The sequence below is a fragment of the Leptodactylus fuscus genome, chromosome 11 (genome assembly GCF_031893055.1).
Source record: "Leptodactylus fuscus isolate aLepFus1 chromosome 11, aLepFus1.hap2, whole genome shotgun sequence".
In the NCBI taxonomy this organism is placed as follows: Eukaryota; Metazoa; Chordata; class Amphibia; order Anura; family Leptodactylidae; genus Leptodactylus; species Leptodactylus fuscus.
Window position 1 is genome coordinate 28,590,251 of NC_134275.1, and position 22,907 is coordinate 28,613,157.

The 22,907-nt window shown below is 40.2% G+C and overlaps 1 protein-coding gene across 2 annotated transcripts in view; it reads right to left on the reverse strand.

Moving 5' to 3' along the window:
* Positions 1-22,907, reverse strand: part of NEK6 (NIMA related kinase 6) — a 131,075-nt gene that overhangs the window by 86,936 nt on the left and 21,232 nt on the right. Inside the window, exon 2 of one of the 2 annotated variants that reach the window (XM_075259391.1) lies at positions 7,638-7,850. The gene's annotated coding sequence lies outside the window, so the exon portion shown is untranslated. Of the gene's footprint in view, positions 1-7,637; positions 7,998-22,907 lie in introns of those variants that run through there. The other variant, XM_075259390.1, reaches the window with a different exon arrangement.

The following is a 22,907-nucleotide window of genomic DNA, read 5'->3' on the forward strand; positions in this document are numbered from 1 at the left end:
TAGGCCTGGTTCACATCTGCGTTCGTTATTCCATTTGGGGAGTCCACTTGGGTTCTTGAAGTACTTTTTTCTCCCCATGACTCGTGAGGACACCACACAGAAAACACATGGGCCCCATTATAGTCTGTGGAGTCCATGTGATTTCTTTGCTAACCACGTTTTAATACGTTTAGCATTCCATTTGGAGACTCCACAAGTGGACTCCCTAAACGGAGTATCGAACGCAAATGTGAACCGAGAGTGTAAATTATTGTGCAATTTTTTGGCACAACATTTTATATCTTAAGCCGCTTCCCATGAACCATCTCCCACTAAAATATGCCCTCCTTGATAAGAGAGCAACAGAAAATGTCTAAAATACTTAAGACGCATGTACCCCAGTTTTTCAATAAGGCAGTGTAAAGATTTACTGTGCAAAATGTATTTTTGTAGCTCATGCGGAGTGATAAATTTGAGGGAGATTGTGCCTAACCTTACCCAGCTGGTTGGTTTACTCTTCAAAATTTTTGTACAATTTGGATGAACGCTGCCAAAACTTAAGCCATGCCCTTAACCAGCTAAGGGCGGGTTCACACCTGCGCCCGATCTCCGTTTTGCAGGTTTCCATTTCCTGCCTGAGAAACTGGACAAGAGACGGAAACCTGCTGTCATTTTTCAAACCCATTCATTTGAATGGGTTTGGAAAGTGTCCAGCCATGAGTGCCGGTGAGCGTGTTATGCTCTCCGTGGCAAAACCATTTTTTTTTTAACCGGACACAAAGTCAGACATGCCGGACTTGTGTCTTCTAAAGTATGGTATATCAAGTATTCTACGTTTAGTATGACTTATAATTTATCAGCGCTGTGGAATTGGTAGGCCAAATCACCAAATGTTATTTATTTACAACCCTATTCAGACGCCCACTCCTTCATAAATAGGCCATGGTCAGTCTAAAGAGGTAAAGATTTTCTCTCATTCAGGAAAAATCTAGTGAATTCCTATGAAAATAAATAAGTAACAAACTATATGGAGAATTAAAGAGGTTTTCCAGCCCCAAATTGAATTTTCACACCGATGACATCAGTATGTGATCCTTGGGTGTCCGCCAACCAGTCCCTGCACAGATCAACTGTTGCAGCAGCCTCTGTACCACAAGCTGTTAGTGGATAGGGAGCAGGTGCAATGGTGCTCCTATACAAATAATAAGAGCACTAGTGCAATCCCCAAAAGCACCGCCATGCAGTGAGGGGGGCTGTTACGTGAATAGGACTGGTGCTGCACATGCTCACTGCCCACTAGCAGCTTTCTGCACCCAAATGTGTTGGACCTCAACAAATCACATACTGGAGGCCTATACTTAAGTATGAAAACAGTCAGGGCCAGAACATTAGTTCTAAAATAGTAATATTATTATTATTATTAATCTCATTTTGAAGTCAAAGCAGTAACTTTTTTTTCCCGACTGTGCCAACAGATGTTATTCATGATAATTTTTGGATTTTGCATAAAGTGGCCAAAAAAGCCCACCGATTTTGGAAAGCCAACCTGCTAACATATAAAAAATTTTTAGCCAATGTTTACAAAGGATTGGACATGTTGAATTTACACATGCCCAATCCTTCATTCTCAAGGAATATAAGACACCATCAAAAGCTGTCTAACAATAGCTTACTCTCCCTTTCCCCATGAGAAGACACTCTTTGACAGTACAAGCCTGCAAATGTATGCTAAGGTCATGAGGAATAGCTTTTGGTGGAACAAGCAATCGACCATCTGAAGGTATATGGCCAGCATTCGCTCCACTCTATTGCTATATTTAGGCTCACCTATACTGTCTATTCTGTTATGGTGTTTACAGCATGCTACAACTTACACCGCACAAACATATATTAGAAGGAATTCCTTCCTACAAGACCGTTAGCTACTAAAGAAAGCGACAACGAACATCTCTCATGGGAGGACTGGACACGTTGATACCTCCCCTGCAGAGTACAGCTCATCATTGGGGGGGGGGTCACAAGAGCAGAAGAGACTGAAGACTTACTTTCAAGGAAGAAAATTCAGATTTTAAGAGTAAATGTCCCATTTTTCCAATTCCTTAAATACATACAGGCTCAATCAGATCATGCCCAGCCTCACAGAGCAGATGAAAGTGCCACTTGAGAAACCAGCAAGACCTTGTCCGCTCAACACCTAACAATTAATGTGACCTGGCAGAGTCTTATTGTCCTGCATATCAATGGAATGCCCTTCCTTGTTGATTCAGACTTTGTGGTGCCTTGAGATGCCAGTAAAGTCATTGTTTGCCTGCCAGAAGAAAGTGAAATACTTGCACAATGCTTGCAATGTAAAAGAATAGACATGTACCTGTGGAAAAAAACGAAGTTTACATTGAACCACAAGTGTTAGAACAGGCAGGCAACCCTGTGAAGTTCTCAGCTTTAGGAAGTAATGTAAGAAAAGTGGAATGTAATCCCAGCGGAGGTTTTGCATCAATGGAGCAAAACTGGACGGGGCAGATAGTACTGTGCTAAATATAAAGCGGAGAAGAAAAAAAAAGCCTGATAACACCAAATGGAAAGGGCGACCGTATGAGTCAAATGTTATCTGCCAAATGTAATACATGATAATACCGCACAGCCAATAATAAATGTAAAAAAACAAATCCCTATCTGCTTGTTAATGTCATTTGCACATGAGGAAAACTGTAGAAAGCTACCGGGATTTTGTGATGAAGAACGGGATACTTATTACTCGCCTTACAAAACTTCAAGCCATTCTCAGATGGAAAGCGACCATCAGCTACTTTCCTGGTCAGCAGTCAAAAGCTGTAAAGGCTGCTTTTAGTAAAGTAATAAACTCAGGAGAAAAAAAAAAAATAATGTATCACATAATGAAATATGGATATTTTTAGCATCTTTCTTAGTCAGATATTACTCCTAATATTCTGGATGACGTCTCCAGCTGAAATACTGAAAAAAAAGTGGTACAGTTGTAGGCCATAGGAAACAAGAAGCCATGCCAAATCTCCTATGTGAGACTGTCACATAGGAGAGGTGAAAAAGGTTGCATGTAGTAACAGAAGTCAAACAACAAAAGTGTTCTCCAGGATAACGCCCTCATACATCCTCCATTTATTAGCATTGCTTCTTACTAAGAATGCAGTATTTGATGGGCCCTTGGGGTGCAAGTGTGACTACAGCTCCATTCAAATCTATTCTCACTATGGTTGTGTGGTCAGGAGGACTGAGGGGTTTGGGGCACCCATTGTAGTGATTAGTGGGGGTCCCAATGACAGAGCCCACAATGTACATACATCATAAAACTCCTTCATGAGAGATCTACTATGCAACTTATGCAAGATGGCTGCTCCCACAATCATGTACAGAAAACAGAATTATGTTTACTATCAGTATAGAGAACAAAAAAGAATATGTATTCGTATTTAGTTTTCATTATTAACGAAATAGATAATTGATACATTCCCTTTAAAATGTACACGCATGCACAGAACATCTATGATATCACTACACAAAGCAACTAAGCTCCACGTGTGCACCAGGGCTGGGAATGCACATTGAAGAAGAGTAGGAGGTATTGGCCAGGGTTTACGCGCCAGAATCGAAGAACTCGCCAGGCTTGTGACCACATTTACATTCTGGATGCGAGAAACTACCTAAAGTTTAAGACCAGCTCTAGAGAAGTCATACAATACACAATACTGCCTAAAACCAAAACAGTATAACATAAGTGAGAATGCTAAATAATAAGATAAAAAAAGAATAATAAGGGTATTTTCACACAGAGTTTTTTGCAGGTGGATTTTGACTCGGAATCTGCCTGCAAAAAAGGCTCCAATTCACTTCAATGGGAGCCGCTTGCTTTTTTTTCCCGCTAGCTAGTAGTGGAAAAAAAGAAGCGACGTGCCGTCTTCTTGCGGATTCCATGGCTGAGTCAGCCACGGTGTCCGCGGCTCGAGATACTCTCCTATTTAGGCCTGTGCCAAAAAACCACACGACGGAAAACTTTTCCACCGTGTGAACTAGCCCCTACAGTCCCTAAACAAGAGGCTGACAATGTAAAGCTATCTTCACACTAGTGTTGCATCAATGTATTTCTAGTCCATTGGAGGACCAGAGCAACAGAGAGGCGGCCTGCTAAAGTAACGGTAACACTATCAAAGGGTCCATTGTTTTAAAGCTAAAAACGGCAGAAGAAGCAGTGCTCCGTGCAGGACTTTACTCTCCACCTATTTCCAGGTGAACCTTGTGACAAACTGTCTATTAGAGACTCCAGTGCAGATGTGAACATAGCCCAAGGTTATTCTGACACGAAACAGACTGACCTGTGGAAGTGCCTGTCAAACAGATTCATAGCCTCAGACATGCAGGTGTGAACAGAGCATCAATTTTGTCTGTCACTAGAACCCATGATATCAACTCATCCCCATCCGTACATGGGTTATGAACACCTGAATCAAACTGCGTTTTTCCCTTGTGAATCAGCACCTCCAAGATATCACTGTTCTGGCAGTAAGCGTATGACCAATGAGGGCATTGCTACTAATCTCTTTGGGGTAATGGCAATGAATTCACTGATTCAAGATGAATTTGACCTTTTCGTTAATACAGAAATTCACTGTATAGAATCAGAGGTCCCAAATAATAAAAGCTAACTTTTATTAAATTATCCGATAAAACCGAACTATAGTATGTTCTCAAAAAAAAAAAAGTGTCAGAATCAACCACAAATGGCAGAAACTACCGGAGGAGACCAGCCCTATGATATAGCAGAGTTGGACCCTCATATGATAGCACATGGGCAGCCTAGGCAATGCCCTCCTGCTAACACACCGATTAACTAAGAGGAAAACCCCTTTCTGATTCAGGTGACCTGGACTGGGACTGGGATCTGATGACAGACTCCCTTTAGTGTCACTCTGTCATCTTAAAAGAGTTTCCGCAGCAGCTTGGAAATGTTCAATAGAAAACGCATTATAAATCAGCCAACCATATTACTATTTTATGGCACCTACTTTAATTTTATAACCTTTTCAAGCCAATAAACTATTATTTACCACATTTTTTTTACTGCATATTCCTGTGAATACCGTTGCAGCACTTCAAGAGAAAGTGAGTACAGGATACAACAGGATGGGGCCGGTATAACGCCTTGTGCACCATGTATAGAATAAACCTTTCCAGAGAAATCTGGTTACTTCTCACCTAGTGGTAAGGCGAGTATCAACAATGGGCAGGAGACATCGAAGGTGTGTTTTGCTATGAGGAATAACATTCCTCTGAACGTCTTGTCTTAAAGTGATGAAAATCCTAGCCAATTCATAACATAGGGGACGGCATTGGAAAAGGAGACTCTATCAAGTCAATTTCTAAACATGTAATCTAGACATTTTAGGAGATGACATAAATCCACAACCTCATTGTCGGCTGCCTTATTGCGGACCGAACACGTGGACTGAATATCCTATGAAACAAACAACTTGCCAAGCATTGCCTACAACTAAAAAACTAACACGCCATATCACAGATATCCATGTGTTTGACACCATGGGTAAATAAAACCCTATGGGTTGCACAAAGCACATGGCCAGTGGAAATAACTTTGTTTCCCTGATATAAGAGGAAAAAAGGGATATGTAAGTGTTAATTTCTAATACCATTTTGACCTTAAAATTTTTTTTTTTAAAAAAAAAACTCCGAACAACGCCTTTAAGTCTGGGGCTATACATAAAGACCATTGTTTCATCCAGACTGACATCCCAATTACCAGTAAAACCTACTCACTTAAACACAGAAATATTTTAGGGTTTTTTTTTATGAAAATTGTTAAATTATACTATATTGTTATTACATCCTACATTTTTACTCTTGAAGAAGTGACTGGAAGTGCCATAAATCTGTGCTGTCAATGCCTGGGGAAAACACACTTCTCCTTTTCTTAATGAGTTAGGATACGTCTCTGGAAACCTGACTCCTGGAGACAACCTATAATAAGTAAAACTTAATAGCCATACCTTTCAGGACTTAGAAAATAGAAAGTGAAAAGTTATTCAGTGTTTCAGGCTTCGTGCCACTTGTTATATCCAGTTAGACCATACAAACAACTTGGTACGCCAAACCCGAATGTGTATGGTCAATGATGGAGTGGAGTACACAGAACTGCCTGTATCTTCAGCTCCTGGATGAAGTGTAATTAAACGTCTAGTGTCGTTGTCTGCGGGAGAATGATACAGCCCCCCTCCCCTAAATAAATAAATGGCCTGGACAGGTTTATGTCTCTATACTTTTCCATAGATGAGTCAGATCAGTGTTATCAGACCTGATATTGTGGCTGCAGTCCCCATGTACCCACTTGGGTTTCTCCATTCACTTCTTTGAGATTTCAGAGAATAGCTAGGCCTCACATGAGCAGTGTACTGCAGACATGAGGCCAGGTTTAGGTAGGTTAGTTGACATCAATGCTAAACTGTAGTAATGGTCCCCAGCCATTATACAGAGTACGGGGCCTATGGTCAATACACTGTATATAAGATAGATATTGGAAGCAACCTCAACCAGATGATCCATGCTGGGACCTTCTGTCGGCCACCCACTGATCAAATAAGAATAGGCATGGAAAAAAAAACCTAGATAGCCTAGATGTGAAAATGCACACCAGACTGCAACAAAAATTATGGTGGCACAAAAAAGGCCAACAGAGGCTAAGGCCCCATGGGACGACTCACAGCTCTAAAGCGCTGCAGGAAAAAGCGCTGCGGGAACGCATCGCGGTTCTTCCCGCAACGCTTTGAACAGAAAGTTCATGGAGCGTTCCTCCGTGGACTTTCTGATACTATTATATCTACGGGGAAGCCAGCGTCGTTTCCTTAGATATAATTGACATGCTGTGATTTCCAAAACCGCAACGCAAAGTGGGCATGGGATTCGCATGAATCCCATCCACTTTGCAGTTACTGTAAAACTCTGCGATTTGTCCTGCGGCGTTTCCGGCTCATGGAGCCTGGGCCAGAAAATAGAAATTTATACTAGACAGTATAAAGATGAATCAAATTCATCATCCAGGATTAGTGACTGTGATAAATCTGAAGTCTTAGACAGGATTAGTACACCTGCCGCATTGTTACATGTTAGGCACCACCTCATTTACCAATAAGACCCTCTAGTTTGTAGGACAAGCTGAAAAAGAAAAAAAAAAAAGTTTCCAAAAATACTAAATAAATGTAGTACATGGCATGTACACCAGTTTTGGCACAAATTTATCACCTTTTCACACAACCTTTCTGCCATGTAATGGGAATACCTCTTTAATAAAGTCTAAGCCAGAGTTCTGCCACGTTTAGCGAAGCAAATTTGCCCCATCGAATTGTGCTGCATCTATCTACCAAACAAACCTGTTCCATAATGGAAAAGTATTGTTGAAAAACAAGGCAAACATTACACAAGCAAGTGAACCCTGACAATACAAGTCCGTGTAAACTGCAAAAAGTGCCCCAGTAAACTTTCCTCGAGGCTATGTTAATCCCTATGAAGGTCTATAACCTGATCATTTACCATCAAGTGTGAAGGCTTAGTCAGTAGAAAAGCCTATACATAAATAAGTACAATGTAGAAAGACTGGAAAGGAACATGACACTTACCCACTTATGCCTGGAGCAGCTCGGTAAGGTCAGCACATGTGTTTATCCCAATGGCCACATTGTCTTCCTCTTGATGCCTTTAAGTGAAGGTTCTTCAGCTGATCTTGTAGGCCAGGCTGAACCTCTTCAGATTCAGGAGCACAATCCTCTAGGCAGTCCACACACTGTATAATATTTCTTGAATGATCTGGTTTGTACAAATCTCAATTGAGCCTGAAATGTTAGAAGGAAAAAAAAGACGTTTTTAAAATTCTTTCCTCCACTTCATCACAGGGTTTTAAAGATCTAGTTAGAGATGTCTTCTGCTAGGTCTAAGGCAACCCATGGAAGAGCATATGCTTGCTGATATGTTTTCTTTGAGTCTTTTGCTTGGGTAGTAACCTGAGCTGGACAGCTCCGGTGGGGAAGGGGATATGACGTCTGTGTTCTTGAAATGTGACTCTGTCTCTTCTGCTAATGCAGACGTTTAACCCATCAATCAGACGACATGATGGCACATTTCCAAGAGACCTCATAAAAAGAACACTTTTGGTGTGAAACTGATTTCATGGAAGTCCTCGCGCTGTGATACAATGACAACTCACTTTTAGTATGTCATGAATGTTTGCTGGTGAGAACAGGAAATTCATTTTAGCGCTGACTAAAATGGTCTGATTGTGCAAATGCCAGGAATGCTCTCTGAAGAGTCACTGGTTATATAATTGCTCATTGCAAGACAGTTGCCCTTCTTGTGCCAGTCATGTCGCAGAGAATATCAGGCCGCCTTGAAAAGGGAATATTCACTATAGAGACATAGGAAGAATATGCAAATCTGTCTTCCATGATGTAATTAGGAAGTCAGGTGCCTCAGTGTTGCAAACCAATAGAGGGCGCTCACTGGAATGTGCAAGCCTGTCTTTAAAGGGAGCAGCCTTTATTGGGCCATATCACTGAGATTCTGTCTTCCTAATTTCATCAGGGAAGACAGGCTTGCACATTCCAGTGAGCGCCCTCTATTGGTTTGCAACACTGAGGCACCTGATTTCCTAATTATATCATGGAAGACAGATTTGCATATTCTTCCCATGGTCCCTTGCAAATTGGAGTGCTAAAGGCTTAATAAGTCTCCACACACCTATATGGTGGTCTCTCTCCAAGGAGTGATGATATCCCCCCAACCCTATAGAGACATAAGCAATGATCAATGCAAATAGGAAATTATTTCTACATAATAACGCCTTAACCCCAATGAAACTAATGGAGTATATTAACACTATACCTATATATACCACTGCTTCACTGCCAAATGGCCGTCACAGCTAAGAGACGTTTTCAGTAGAAAAGCCAACTCCAAAAAGAAGTTTATATTTAAGGAAATCAAAGACGAGGCGTCGAAGCTCGCATCCCGTGTAGCACATGTATTTGATAAAATCCAATTTCAAGGACATAGATTTATTTTCATCGAAGTTCCTCGTTGTGCTCAGTTAGGCATGTCATCAACAATCGTGTTCACATTTCTGCATTTACTTCCCATTTCAGTGATTTTACTCTGTCTTAACTGAACCTAATTTTTTTTTTTTTTACCTGCTGGAGGGTCAGCTTGTCTGTCTGTTTCTAACCCTGTATAAGATGTAATGTAGCATGCAGGGCTATGGAGTTGGTAGGCCAAAAAAACGGTGACTAAGTTCCTATTAAAGTAAATGCACAACAAGCTATGCCTCTAACTATTCAATATTAATAATTGTATAAGATAAAATTAACAATTTAATAATTTTATTTTGAAGCCACAGCCCAGGTAGAATGAACAGGATCTAATAAATCATTGTTACCTCTCATATGAGAGAGAGCGATGTACTCTGTACAGCGAGCATGAAGATCCACCATTCCATTAAAAATCCTTGTTGTAATTATTAGTGGGGACCCCGGAGACCATACATGACAATTCTACTCCCCATGAAACCAGGGCTATGGAGCTGGAGTCAGGACCAATTTTGTCAGCAGTTTGAACAGACTTCAGCTTCAAAATTAGATTTGGAATTGTAGTATACAATTTGGTAACTTTTTTCCCACTCTACCCAAAACTGGTCTTGACCCTATGACTCCAACTCCACAGCCCTGGCTATTTAGACATTTCTCGGAGGAATACCAAGGAAGAGCACAACGCAGACTTCAAAGAAAAGATGCTCCAGAATTACGTGTTAGAAATACAAGTAATGGAAGAGAAGTAAAGAACGTTATGCACAAAACTTGGAACAAAAGGAGAAGGAGCGTGATCAAGTATACCAAAAAAAACCATAGGACTGCGCATGCCCACCGACCACGAGAAAATGGCCGCTTACAATACCATGTAAGCGGCCATTTTTCTTGTGGCCGCGAGCATGCGCAGTCATCTTGCCCTAGGCCCGAGGCCTAGAAGTTACAGGCCGCCACCGGAAGAAGACGCGATGAAGACCTCACTGCAGAAGAAAAGGAGGCAGCGCTGGAGAGTTCTCTCGCAGCATTGGGGCCAGTGCTGGGGCCCGTACCCAGTGCTGCGAAAGAACTCAGTTACATACCGAGAAAAAATGGAATTTTAGGCGAATGGCGGTGTGGAGAAGACAACGAAAGGTAGGAGACGAATAGCCTTTCTTAAGGCTATTCCGACGTGTTAGTTAGAAAAAAAAAAGTGATTGAATGATAGGATCCCTTTAAGAGGGGCTGGAGAGCGGTAGTACCTGCAGAGTGTTGGAGAATACTTGAAGGAGAATAGAAGTTCCTTTAATAATTTTTATGCCACTTGTGCACTGGGGAAAAAAAATTAACTAGAAAAGCCCATCAATGGCACCTTATACGATTGTCTAGTCCTCTTCTAGTGGCTTCCATATAGAAAATAATTTGTTTTCCCTTCGATAATGCATAAAGTCAGGCCAATTCTTTCAAGAATGGGCATAACACAGTGTAAGAGGAAGTGTCAACTATTATCCTGTTCATTGTCTTGATTTTTACTACATTTCCTCCCCATACAGGCGCAGTCCATATACACTTTTTACACTAGTCTATACTGCAGGTGTGCGCCAGTACATTAATCCCCTATAAAGAAGCCTTCTGAAGCTTAGTTATACTCCAGTGAAGTCACAATGTAACGCGCTCTAAATACAGGATTGTCCAAGATCTGTATACAACTCAGCTCCGGGCTACAGAAACCTGTTCAGACCTCCCTGCTTTATTATTCTATTCTGTCACACAAAACACACCGCTCCAGCAATTACAATAAAGGAGATAATTACAGGGTTTACCTTATGGCAGTGACAAAGGCTTTATTTTAGGCTTTATGATGCATATCTGGGACAAAGATTATCACATTACTTGCTATAGTAGGCTCATGTTCTTTGTTATAACACTTACTTTTTGTGCAATTTTGCAGAGCAAGGCTCATTCAAATATAATATAAATAAATAAATATATATATATATATATATATATATATATATATATATATATATATATATATCCTACTAATATTATAAGTGTGAAAGTTTGTGTGTTTGGATGTTTGTGAGTTTGGATGTTTGTTCCTCAATCACGCTAAAACGCCTGGACGGATTTGCGTGCAATTTTCCACAAACATAGTTTTCCCTCAGGATTGAGTCGCAGGCTACTTTTGGTGCCACTAAACAACATGGCTTCCTAGCAGGAGACTCACAAAAGCAGGACTCCTAGCCCCAGCTATAGACTCACACACACACTGCCTGGCATTTCCTGCCTCAACCTGCCTGCACACTCCTTACTGTCACCTCAGGAGTATCCCTCACTCTACTCACTCACATTTACATATAGCTTTCCACTATACATACACAATACAACACATCACATTGTAATTACATGTATCTCCTATCACTGCTATATACAGTACCTGATACATATATACTCCTGTACACAGGCTGTATATACTATATAATTACATGTATCTCCTATCACTGCTATATACAGTACCTGATACATATATACTCCTGTACACAGGCTGTATATACTATATAATTACATGTATTACCTATCACTGCTATATACAGTACCTGATACATATATACTCCTGTACACAGGCTGTATATACTATATAATTACATGTATTACCTATCACTGCTATATACAGTACCTGATACATATATACTCCTGTACACAGGCTGTATATACTATATATTACATGTATCTCCTATCACTGCTATATACAGTACCTGATACATATATCCTCCTGTACACAGGCTGTATATACTATATAATTACATGTATCTCCTATCACTGCTATATACAGTACCTGATACATATATACTCCTGTACACAGGCTGTATATACTATATAATTACATGTATCTCCTATCACTGCTATATACAGTACCTGATACATATATACTCCTGTACACAGGCTGTATATACTATATAATTACATGTATTACCTATCACTGCTATATACAGTACCTGATACATATATACTCCTGTACACAGGCTGTATATACTATATAATTACATGTATTACCTATCACTGCTATATACAGTACCTGATACATATATACTCCTGTACACAGGCTGTATATACTATATATTACATGTATCTCCTATCACTGCTATATACAGTGCCTGATACCTATATACTCCTGTACACAGGCTGTATATACTATATATTACATGTATCTCCTATTACTGCTATATACAGTACCTGATACATATATACTCCTGTACACAGGCTGTATAACACATCACATTGTCTGTATCACAACATACACAATATAACACATCAAATCACATTTGCTAGCCCACCAAACTTTTTAAAGCACTTTTACAGTTTCACACGTCTGTGTCCGCCCAATACTCAACTCACCGCAGACGAAGTCGCGGGTAAAAGCTAGTATATATATATATATATATATATATATATATATATATATATATATATATTTAATATATTATATATAAATATATAAACAAATCCTTGTTTCCCATTTTAATCTAAAGGTTTAGAACACCATGGAAAGTAAATGGAATTAACCAGAAAGAAGCTTGGTGGGCCTGTACAGTACTTGGACTATTGAACTCAACAGACCAAGTGCAAATTCTCATTTCCCCTCATCATACTCATCTCATTATTTAGGGGTCTGTCAAACAGAAAGGTACTTTAAGGAGGTTAGTCCCTTTATAGACTGTCTGCAATATACTGCACCTTTAATTCTATACAATAAAAAAAATGTTGACACGGAGGATTTTAGAGCAGATTTTGAAGCAGACTCTGCAGGTGTGCACATGGACTAGCCTCATACAATGGGGCTGATCAGCATGAGGCCATATGCCCCATCTTCTGCAAAGATCTTAGTGAGATTGGATTTGACACTTTGACATTTTTTAGAAAACTGAAACAAAGAAACCTACGTCTCTGACTCCAAAAAGATTGGGAGGTTTTGCCTCAAAATCTGATCCAAAATCCTCCAAGTGAACACACTTTAAAAAAACAAGTCAAACCATAAGGAAAGGAACCGTGTTCGTTCTCTAGGATCTCTCTTTGTCAGTCCACTTCTAAAAATTATAGAAAATATTCCCTACTTTCTGAAATCCATTTATGTTGTTTATGCAGAAATTGCTTTGGTCTTTTTAGCAAACAGAGGAATGTAATGTATCACGTCAGTCAGGATCACATCTCAAATGGTTAAGAGAGAAAAAAACATTTAAAATTTTTTTTTAAAAAAAAAATTTCTATTTTTGTTCCAAGTATGAAAACACTTTAGAAACTCAGGTTACAACTTGCAGCAGTTAGTAAATTATTCAGGCACATGACCGTTCGTACTGCACAGCTGGATAAAGTGACATCACGGAGGCCGAGGCACTGACGCCTCATATACAGACCACCAGTGAGCGCAATAACTACAAAGACGATTTATGTTACTGAAACTCAAAGTTGAGCTGAAGAAATTTCTCAGCAAGAGGGTCTATAGCCATATAATTGTTCTAACCACAACAGCTGATAGCCACGGTTATACAGCCTGAGCAGCAAATCCACTAGTTATGGAGAAGGGGTGATCCAGTTGGTACAACCCCTTTAAGTGTATCAATGATATCCATTAGAAGATTATTGACATGAACATTCCCTTTAGTGAATGCAGCGCAGTAAAGTCGCCATCGGGGCCAGTCAAAATGCAATAAATTAATTACTTTAGATTATATTATACAATTAGCATAATTGTACAATACATCAGATATATAGATTGTCACATTTACTTTCATAGAAAGTCGATCCGTAGTTTTGTTTGTGAATTGGACGAAGCTTACTGGCCATGGCTGTCAGCCATTTATAAAGAAGCTGGAGCATGAGTCAGTCGGCTGTGGAAAAATATAGGAGACAGAGATTTGGCCCATCGAATACAAGCCCTGATGGAATATTCAAGGACCAGTGATACCGGTAAACCACCTCATATAAGAATATAAATGGTCACAAGAACCAGGTATGTTGGCTACCAAACCAGAGAGACGTGACCATGAGGTGGTCAAAAGCCATATAGCCAAAACTAATGAATGGCCGTGTCATTTTGCAGATTCACCTGGCTTTTGGCCATCCAAAGGCCACCACATCTGACCTTAGTCTACTATGTGCTATATACAGAATCAGGTCGATCCAGCTCTATTGTTAGGTCACTGCTCTCAGACAGCCCTTGCCAAAAACCAAAAAAATCCTACATGAACATCTACTGAATCCAATCACCTCCATCCTTCCCTGGCGTTAGTCCTCTGAGCTGCCATAAGTAGCCCATTAGGTTAGGAGAATCAATAAAATCACGTGCACCCAAGACCTCAGGCACATAACACAAGGCGAGTCCACCCCATTATATGAAACCTGGTTTTACTGAATAGACTTTACCTGCTCCTCTCAATATGAAGACCTGCTGGCTTTCAACAGTGAAGCAAACTAAAGATATGAGCTAGAACTCTTATTTACCCATGCATTTATATTTACTGCACTATTTCTTGCAGGCATTCAGCACTCCAGCCAAGTGGTGACCCTTCCCAACTTGTGTGCCAAGCATGGTTCAACAAGAACAAAAAATAATTCACATGAAGTCTATAAAATAATGTCAAGCAAAAAAATTTGCAATCTATGGACACAATTTCAAAGAGCTACATCTGGTCCCTTGGTGTGACTTACTTCTTGTTATATGCAGTGAAATCTTCTTGGAAAATAAGATGGGCTGTAGGAATTATCACTCCCCAGCATGACAGGCAGCCGCACCAGGCAACACCGAGGTGACACCAGACAAGCACCAATCTCTGCTGATGGCTTGTATACAATTAGCAAAACATCTGTCCAACTTAATAAAACTGTTATAAAAAAAAAATCCACATTCACAACCTCTAAAGTAATATGAGATTGTCTGAGTGGGGAGGAAATCGAGAATACCAGTCTAACCACAGGTAGGACTGAAAGCTAGATGAATGTCTTACTGGTAGGTGTCACTGAATTCCCCTACATCACAGGTTTTCTAGGTCTCGGACATAGCAAGAGAGTTAACTCATTGTGTGACTCACAACTTGATCTCCAGTGCAGCAGGGTTACTCAGATACACAGAAGGGTTTATGGCTAGTTTGTAACTACATAAAAATAACAGATGGCAGACAAGGAAAATATTAAAAGGGTTGATGCACTTTAGACGTTATTGGTAAACCTGCAGGAAATGTCATACATGTCTGATAGACGGCGGCTCCCCTGTCCCCATCAGAGATCATCTTCTGTAACTCTCACTCCATTCAGTCTCATCGTGAGAGAGGTCACTTCACCTTACAGAGCGGAGTTCAGGTAAGGCTAGCTGTACATCATAGATATTAATAGGTCAAACTAAACTTCTCATAGTCTGTGCAGTATGGCAAATGATCAGGTATAACATATTATTATTATTAAACTTACTTGTATAGTGCCGACATTCTTTTTTTTTTTTTTTTTTTTTTATAAATATAGATTGTGAGCCCCACATAGAGCTCACAATGTACATTTTTCCCTATCAGTATGTCTTTGGAATATGGGATGGAAATCCATGCAAACACGGGGAGAACATACAAACTCCTTGCAGATGGTTTTTTGCCCTTGGCGGGATTTGAACACCAGAGTGCCGACATATTCTGCAGTGCTTTTACAGACATTATCAATAACTGTCCCATATAGGGCCCACAATCTACATCACGCCACGCGTTTATATCTAACTCAAAAAACCCAACATGACCGATTTTACTTTTGAACAACTTTAGTCATCAATTGATTGTATGGAAAAATCATTTACTAGGAACAATCGGTTGCTGAATGGTTGAAGTCGGCCATTGTAGCCGATGAAAGTTTAATATGTATTGTCACCATAAGACATTGCTCCGCTGGAGGATCTGCCACAAATTCCATCAAAAATGCTGGACAATGACAGCAAAGCATGCCGGAGCAATTTTGTCCCGAAAATAGAAGACAATATGATGAAAACCCAACAGACCACATTATAAATGATGACAGAGTACAACAACAGAAAGGACAACAGTGCCGCTGTGAACCCAGGCTAAATCCCATTCTCCAAATGTAGTAGTAACCAAAAGATATTATACATTTATATGTACAAATATGTCACAAAGGTTTCCAGTAGTAAAATCCAAAAATTAAAAGGGGATGTTTTTGTCTCTTAGACCTTCATCAGACGTCAGACTGCTGGAGTAATTTAGAGCAAATCAGAAGAAAAGTTGTAAGGACAAAGTTATTGTACTAAATATGGAGTAAGTCCGCTTCTCTATTACATGAGTATCTGTACTTATAAGTCTCCATAAGCTCTAACTCTACACTAGGGCAGGGCAATTAATCCAAAAATAATTGAGTCAATCCAATTAATTGTCGTAATCTTGCTCACATCAATTATTTCAGTTATTTTTCCTCCATGCCATCCTCTCTCACACTGCCAGCACTATCCAATCAGGATTGCTAACACGGAAATAACTAAATACCAAAATTTAATGGCATGGTGAGGCATATAAATAGGGGGGGGGGTCAAATCAAATCAAATTAAACAAGCTTTATTGGCACGTCCGAATGGATATTTGGCATTGCCAAAGCTAGTAAAGTGTGTGTGGGTGGGGGGGGGGGGGGGAGTTGGAGTCGAGGGGGAGAGTATGGGGGGCGGTGTGGGTGGCTGATTTGGGGGTGTCCTAAAATTATCGTTCACTAATCGTAATCGAGGTAAAATATTTAATTCATCATGATTTTTATTATGGTCATAATCTCCCAGCCCTACCTCTGTTATTAGGCAATGGGTCACAGAATTAGTTTAGAGGGGTCTTCTCATACTCTACCGATATTCTATCATCATATGGTTGGGGGGGTCTGATCATGAAGGAGTCCACTCATCTTAACTAGAATAGGACAGGGGGCTGGGGTGCCGCTGTGCAGTATTGAATCAGTGCTTTGGCACCTTTGCTCTCAGGAACGTACAGTGATAGAACAACCTATTAGTATGCCACATTATAGGATGGAATAACCTTAAAAATACACTTTTTAAACACTATTTTGACAAAAAGTGCTTCATTTCATGGGCACAGGAATGGAAATGGGAAGTTTGTGTGCGCACAGACATGTTGTAAGACAGTCTTCATGGCTGTCTGGGCTTTTGCACTAGGGCCATGAGTCTTAGTGACACCCCTGATCATGAATGACCCCCAAAAGCAGCTGTCAGGGTACTAAACGATCGGACATGCTGAAATCAATTTTCTTACTTTGTAAGTATAGGTTCAGCTTTAAACTATTTCATTGACATGTCCTATCTTTTTATTTATTTACGGTCACTTGAATACCTAACCTTACTTGCTAATCTTACAGCTTGTCCCGTGTATTTTCCATTATGTCCAGCAAGGCAATGACTAGCTAAGAATCTGACTGACTACAATTTGCAATCTGTATAACTGTCTCGCTCTCGTCTCCTATCTCTCAGGCAAGCTGTATACAAAAGCAAACCCTCCAGACAGCCCTCAAAGAGAAGGCAACATAAGTTTATCCACAGATGGGCTCAGTCTCGGATTCTGCAATGACACAAGAAACACTGACACTCAATGCCAAAATTGCAGCGATAACTTTGTCTTGTTGTGGTCCAATGTGACCGTGCTACTTCCTGACATCTAACATGACACCGATCTGGCCGAGATCCTTGGCTGTCTGTGTCGCTGACTTCCTGCCTAGCCCCTGGAAGTGATATGCAGGATGTGATGGGTCAGCTGTCCTGTGAACCCAGGGCAGCACAATCATCATCCTAGTACAGACATTCAGCAGGGGATGAGCTCTTCCCTTAAATTAACTCCGTGAGGTGATTCCAGCACTAAATAGCTCTTACAGATTACATTTCATGAGTCAAAAAAATAATATTGTTTTTAACGAAAATCAAGGTCAAATGATAAGAGAAAAAAAAAATGTGGATCAAATGCAATGACCGAAGACAAAAAAAAAAAAAAAAAAAGGCAACATTTCTGCAAAAAAAAGACTACAGTATATTAATAACTGTTTATTGGCGCTTTTCCAATTCAATGCAATAGAGAATGAGTAAAAAAACATTCAGCAACTACAAATCTGCAATACTAGTTTTTCTTACATTTCCATTTTTATTTTGTACTGGCCTTATTTTTAGTTCGATATTGTTTCTTATTTGTACATTTCTCATTTTTTTATTACAATTTTTTTTTTTTTTGTGGTATTTGTAATATCGTTGAAATACGGATGAAAAGAGACCAAATAAGCAAACATGAACTATTAGGGCCCGTTCCCACGGAGTAACGCTGCGCTCATTCTGACACGTAAACACATGTCAGAGGGAGCGCTTCAAAACAGATCCCATTGACTTCAATGGGTTTCGTCTTACGCGCATAACACATTGAAATCAATGGGTTAAAAATCCTCCCATTGATTTCAATGTGTAGCGCGCGTAAGATGGAACCCATTGAAATCAATGGGATTCTGTTTTGAAGCGCTCACTCTGACATGTGTTTACGTGTCAGAATGAGCGCAGCGTTACTCCGTGGGAACAGGCCCTTAACTATATGAACTTTGGCCTTTATATGCAACAATTTAACTTAGATTGGCTAAAAATGGTACAAATACTAATCTGATGGAAAATGTTGCACAATGAGAAGAACAAAAATCCACAGTGTAAATTTACCTGAATTACAGGTTTTCAAGTTGTATTCTGTCTACGCTCCGTGTATTCTTTCCATTTTACACGTGTAAAAATAGACGTGTAAAATGTAGTTAGCCATTGAGTTCAATAGCTTTTTCGTATAGCACGCGTCTACGCGTGCGCAAAAAGACGTGCATTATACGAACAAGCCATTGAACTCAATGGCTAACTACATTTTACACGTGTATTTTTACACGTGTAAAATGGACAGAATACACTGAGCGTACACAGAATACACGGAGTGTAAACTCCATGTGAAGGGGCCCTTGCACATTCAGAATCAGTGAGCGTATACTCCATGTGAAGGAACCCTAAATGTTATCAAATTATGCTAAGGGATTTCCCTACTGGTTTTTGGGTGAAAGCAGAGTGGTTGCAACAGCAATTCACAATGCCACCAAAATCACCCCATTTTGGTTTGTTTTTGCCACCCCAGAATTTCGACAAACTTTCCCTCTATCTGTCCTCAGCCTCTGCATCTGAAACAGTGATGTCGAAACCTTTGTAACACTACATTCGCACAGTTTTTCCGTGGTGTTTTTCCGCACAAAAAAAAAAAAAAAATCCCCAATGACACAAAAAAATTGTTGTACATAAGGGTATTCATAATTTCTGTACATTTTATAAAACCTGTGACATCTGGCCATAACAATGAAAGAATGGCAGAAAAAAAGCTTGTATGAAGCTAGCCTTACACTATATCATTGCAGTACTAAAATACACTATTGTGTTCTGTTGCAAATACAAAGGGGGTAGAAACAGAATGACAAATGACCTCATACAAGACCATAGCTGAGGGATCATACTTTAGGTTGTAGGTTTATTTGGGCAGAGTTCTCTTCTCCTTGAGTAATATGTTTTTGTTTGACGTTTTTGTCTGAGTTTTGTTGAAGCGTGCAATGCTGTTAAACATGGTTTTCATTATAACATTATAAAAGGGAACCTTCAAATCCAACTTACTGCCCATCCTTCAATAGGTGCAGCTAAGGCTAGGTTCACACTTACGCCGTGCTCTTCATCATCCGTGCCTAATACAACAGCGGTTACTCCTGCACACCCGCTGACCCCATAGACTATAATGGGGTACACTAGATTTCCGCCAGTGAGAATACTCCTCCACTCAGGACCTTTCCCTTCACCCATTTTCAGCGTAATTTGCAACAGAGCCTCTTAGGGTCCATTCACATGGAGGAAAATGGTGAGGAATTTGGTGCAAAAATTCTGCTAGTGGAAAAAACAAAGCTAGCAGAACCCATTGAAATCATTGGGAGGCTTTTTTTTTTTTTTCCAGCGTGGAAAATTCCACACCAAATTCCTCACCATTTTCCTCAAGAACGCAGCCTGACACAGTTGGAATGTCTTCTTTAGTCCCTACCATTCCCAAGCAACCATTGCTGTTAATTTTAGCACAATTTTGATCTTTACCATCAGGTGAGCGGGTCCTGCATTGGATAAGAAGGATAGAAACCACCCACCGGACAGCAGAGAGCATAGTTGTCCCGAAAATAACAGAAAAGATTGGTCAGGAATGCTGGGGACTAGATAAAAAAAATTCCAATTGTACCAGAATCAGTGACGTGGTGCCTAGAGAAGGATGCAAAGAGTCTGAGTTGGTGGTGACAGGTCCTCTTTCTCCCATTCACTCTAGCAGACCATGACTGGTACACAGTGTAGCTGGTTCTTGTGTGGTGGATGGTTAGGAGCAGGACCCTCACTGACTTGCTACACAAATACTGCACTTTGGCTTTTTGGGGCTTAATAGTTTACTCCAAATACAATCAGAAGTTTAATGCTTGAAAATTCTGTCCCATAATAGAAACGTCACGAAGCTGCAAGACGTTCCTTAAAAGTTTAGTATGGAAAAACGAATGGTTACCCTGTTCTGCCTTCCTTTGGGATCGACAAGACTTAATGACAGACACACAACTCAGACAATATCAGGAAAAGGGATATCAGTCGGACTCTGCTTTCCCATCCTAAGGCAGGGAACCCTGTCAAAAGTCACACTGGCGTTTCCTGAACAATACTGTGAATGTGATGTAATGGGGTCACGGGTTCCTCTTTTTAGCATTTAGTAACTGGTTTCATAAGCACAGATTCTGTACATCTTTAACAAGTTAAAGGGAGTCTGTCAGCATTAAAGCACCTTGTAGAGGCGATTTTACAGTTTCCAAATATGTCTACTTGTAAATTGTCATTTTATTCATATGCAAAGGAAGAGGAAAGTGCTGCAAGGTATTGTTCACATGGTGGAATTGATGCTAAATTCTACCCTGAATTTGCCTTGCGTTGTATTCAATTGAAGGTAGAAATCAGTTCAGGACTCCTTCTCCATTAGATGCTTACCACTTTGAAGCAAAGATAGCGCTCTCGTCACTCCAAAGAGATCATTTGCATATTGGCAAAAAAAGGCAATATCTTGACAATGGGGGTGCCGATGTTTGTTTGTTTCAGGTGACCCTAACCTATCTACCTGTGGGGATGGGTTTTGGTGACAGACTCCAATAAAGGTCTTGGCTCACCCATCCAGCAGACTCTATGGACAAGAAGGAAACTGATGTATGCCATTCAATGCGCCTTCTAGATTATGGGGATAACGTCCATCCTTAGGGAGAGACCACCTTCTCAGATGTGGAGACTTATACAGCCATAGTTGCTCCACTGCAAGGGAACATGGGAGAATATGCAAATCTGTCTCCCAAGATGTAAACAGGGAGACAGTGCCTCTGTTATGCTGCCCTCTATAGCAAGCACCCTGAACAACATGACCGACTTCCCAGAAGTCTTCACTGCATGAACCGAATCGATTCTCTCTAGGCTGCGCTGATGAAGTCCAAAGAGACAGAAACGGTGCCGCCCGTAGCTGAGAAATTGATTTGGTTATAACCTCGCATCATGCAGTGAAGACTTCTGGGAAGTCGGGCATGTTGTTCAGGGTGCTTGCTATAGAGGGCAGCATAACAGAGGCACTGTCTCCCTGTTTACATCTTGGGAGACAGATTTGCATATTCTTCCCATGAGCCTTCTAGGCAGATGACTATCGATCTATGGCCATGTTGGGACACTCAGCCACCTATTCAGATTGAATGGTGACTGTATTGAAAGTTAGACAGATGCCGACATGACAAGATGATGGTAAGCCACGTTATGTGCTGATCTCAGCACATTTGGAAAAGTAAACAGAGTGACCAAAGCCTTTACATTTTATTTCAAGTGTTTAATAAAACGGACATGTCAGGAAGTCGACGACTCCTCTAGAAGTGTTTATGACGCATATATTATGGCTCTCATGTCAAGTAACAGGCTTATCTAAGAGGACGGGCATCAGTCTCTTTCAATTCTATACTCCATATGTCACGCTAGTAGACCCCCGGGAGGCAGGAAGAACCTTGTCAGAGTTGTCAACATCCAGAAATATAGGCGAGACACACAATGGAAAATCAATTATGTTAATTATCATTTCCAAAGTGTATTGAAACCTAAGATGACAGAACCGTAAACCCTCCTTTTAATAAATGTATACACATGTGAAGGATACAAGTCTCTGCTATATACAATAAACACACAATAGTAAAAAGAAAACTCACTACACATGAATGACTACCATGCGAGACCATTGTTTTGTTTGCTTGTAAAGATCTAAAGAAGGAAATAATTAATGTAACTTGTATTCCTGTTTATAAAAGAGGAAGCAATGTGCTCATACAAAACACTTGGCTCTTCTAATACCTTTTATGCAATGAAAAATCTTAGTAGAACCCAACCAGCAAAATACAAACTAATACCTGCAAGTATTACAAGTTCAGCTTCACATAATTTAATAGTTGCTGCTCCACTGATTCCAGCACAGTTGGAATTTTTCTCCAGCCCCCACCATTCCTGAGCAATCAATGTTAGTTTTGGTCCCTGATATACTATTTAGGCTCTGTAGTGAAAGGTGGGCAGTGTCAAAGTAGAAGCAGACAAGGGGTGTGATTCTGAGCTCTAACACTGGCTGCCTCTGATTGGAGCTCTGAATCACACCCCCTGCCTGACTCCGCCCTTCTTTTTTTTTTCTTTTTTTTTTTTTAAATGTAGATTGTGAGCTCCACATA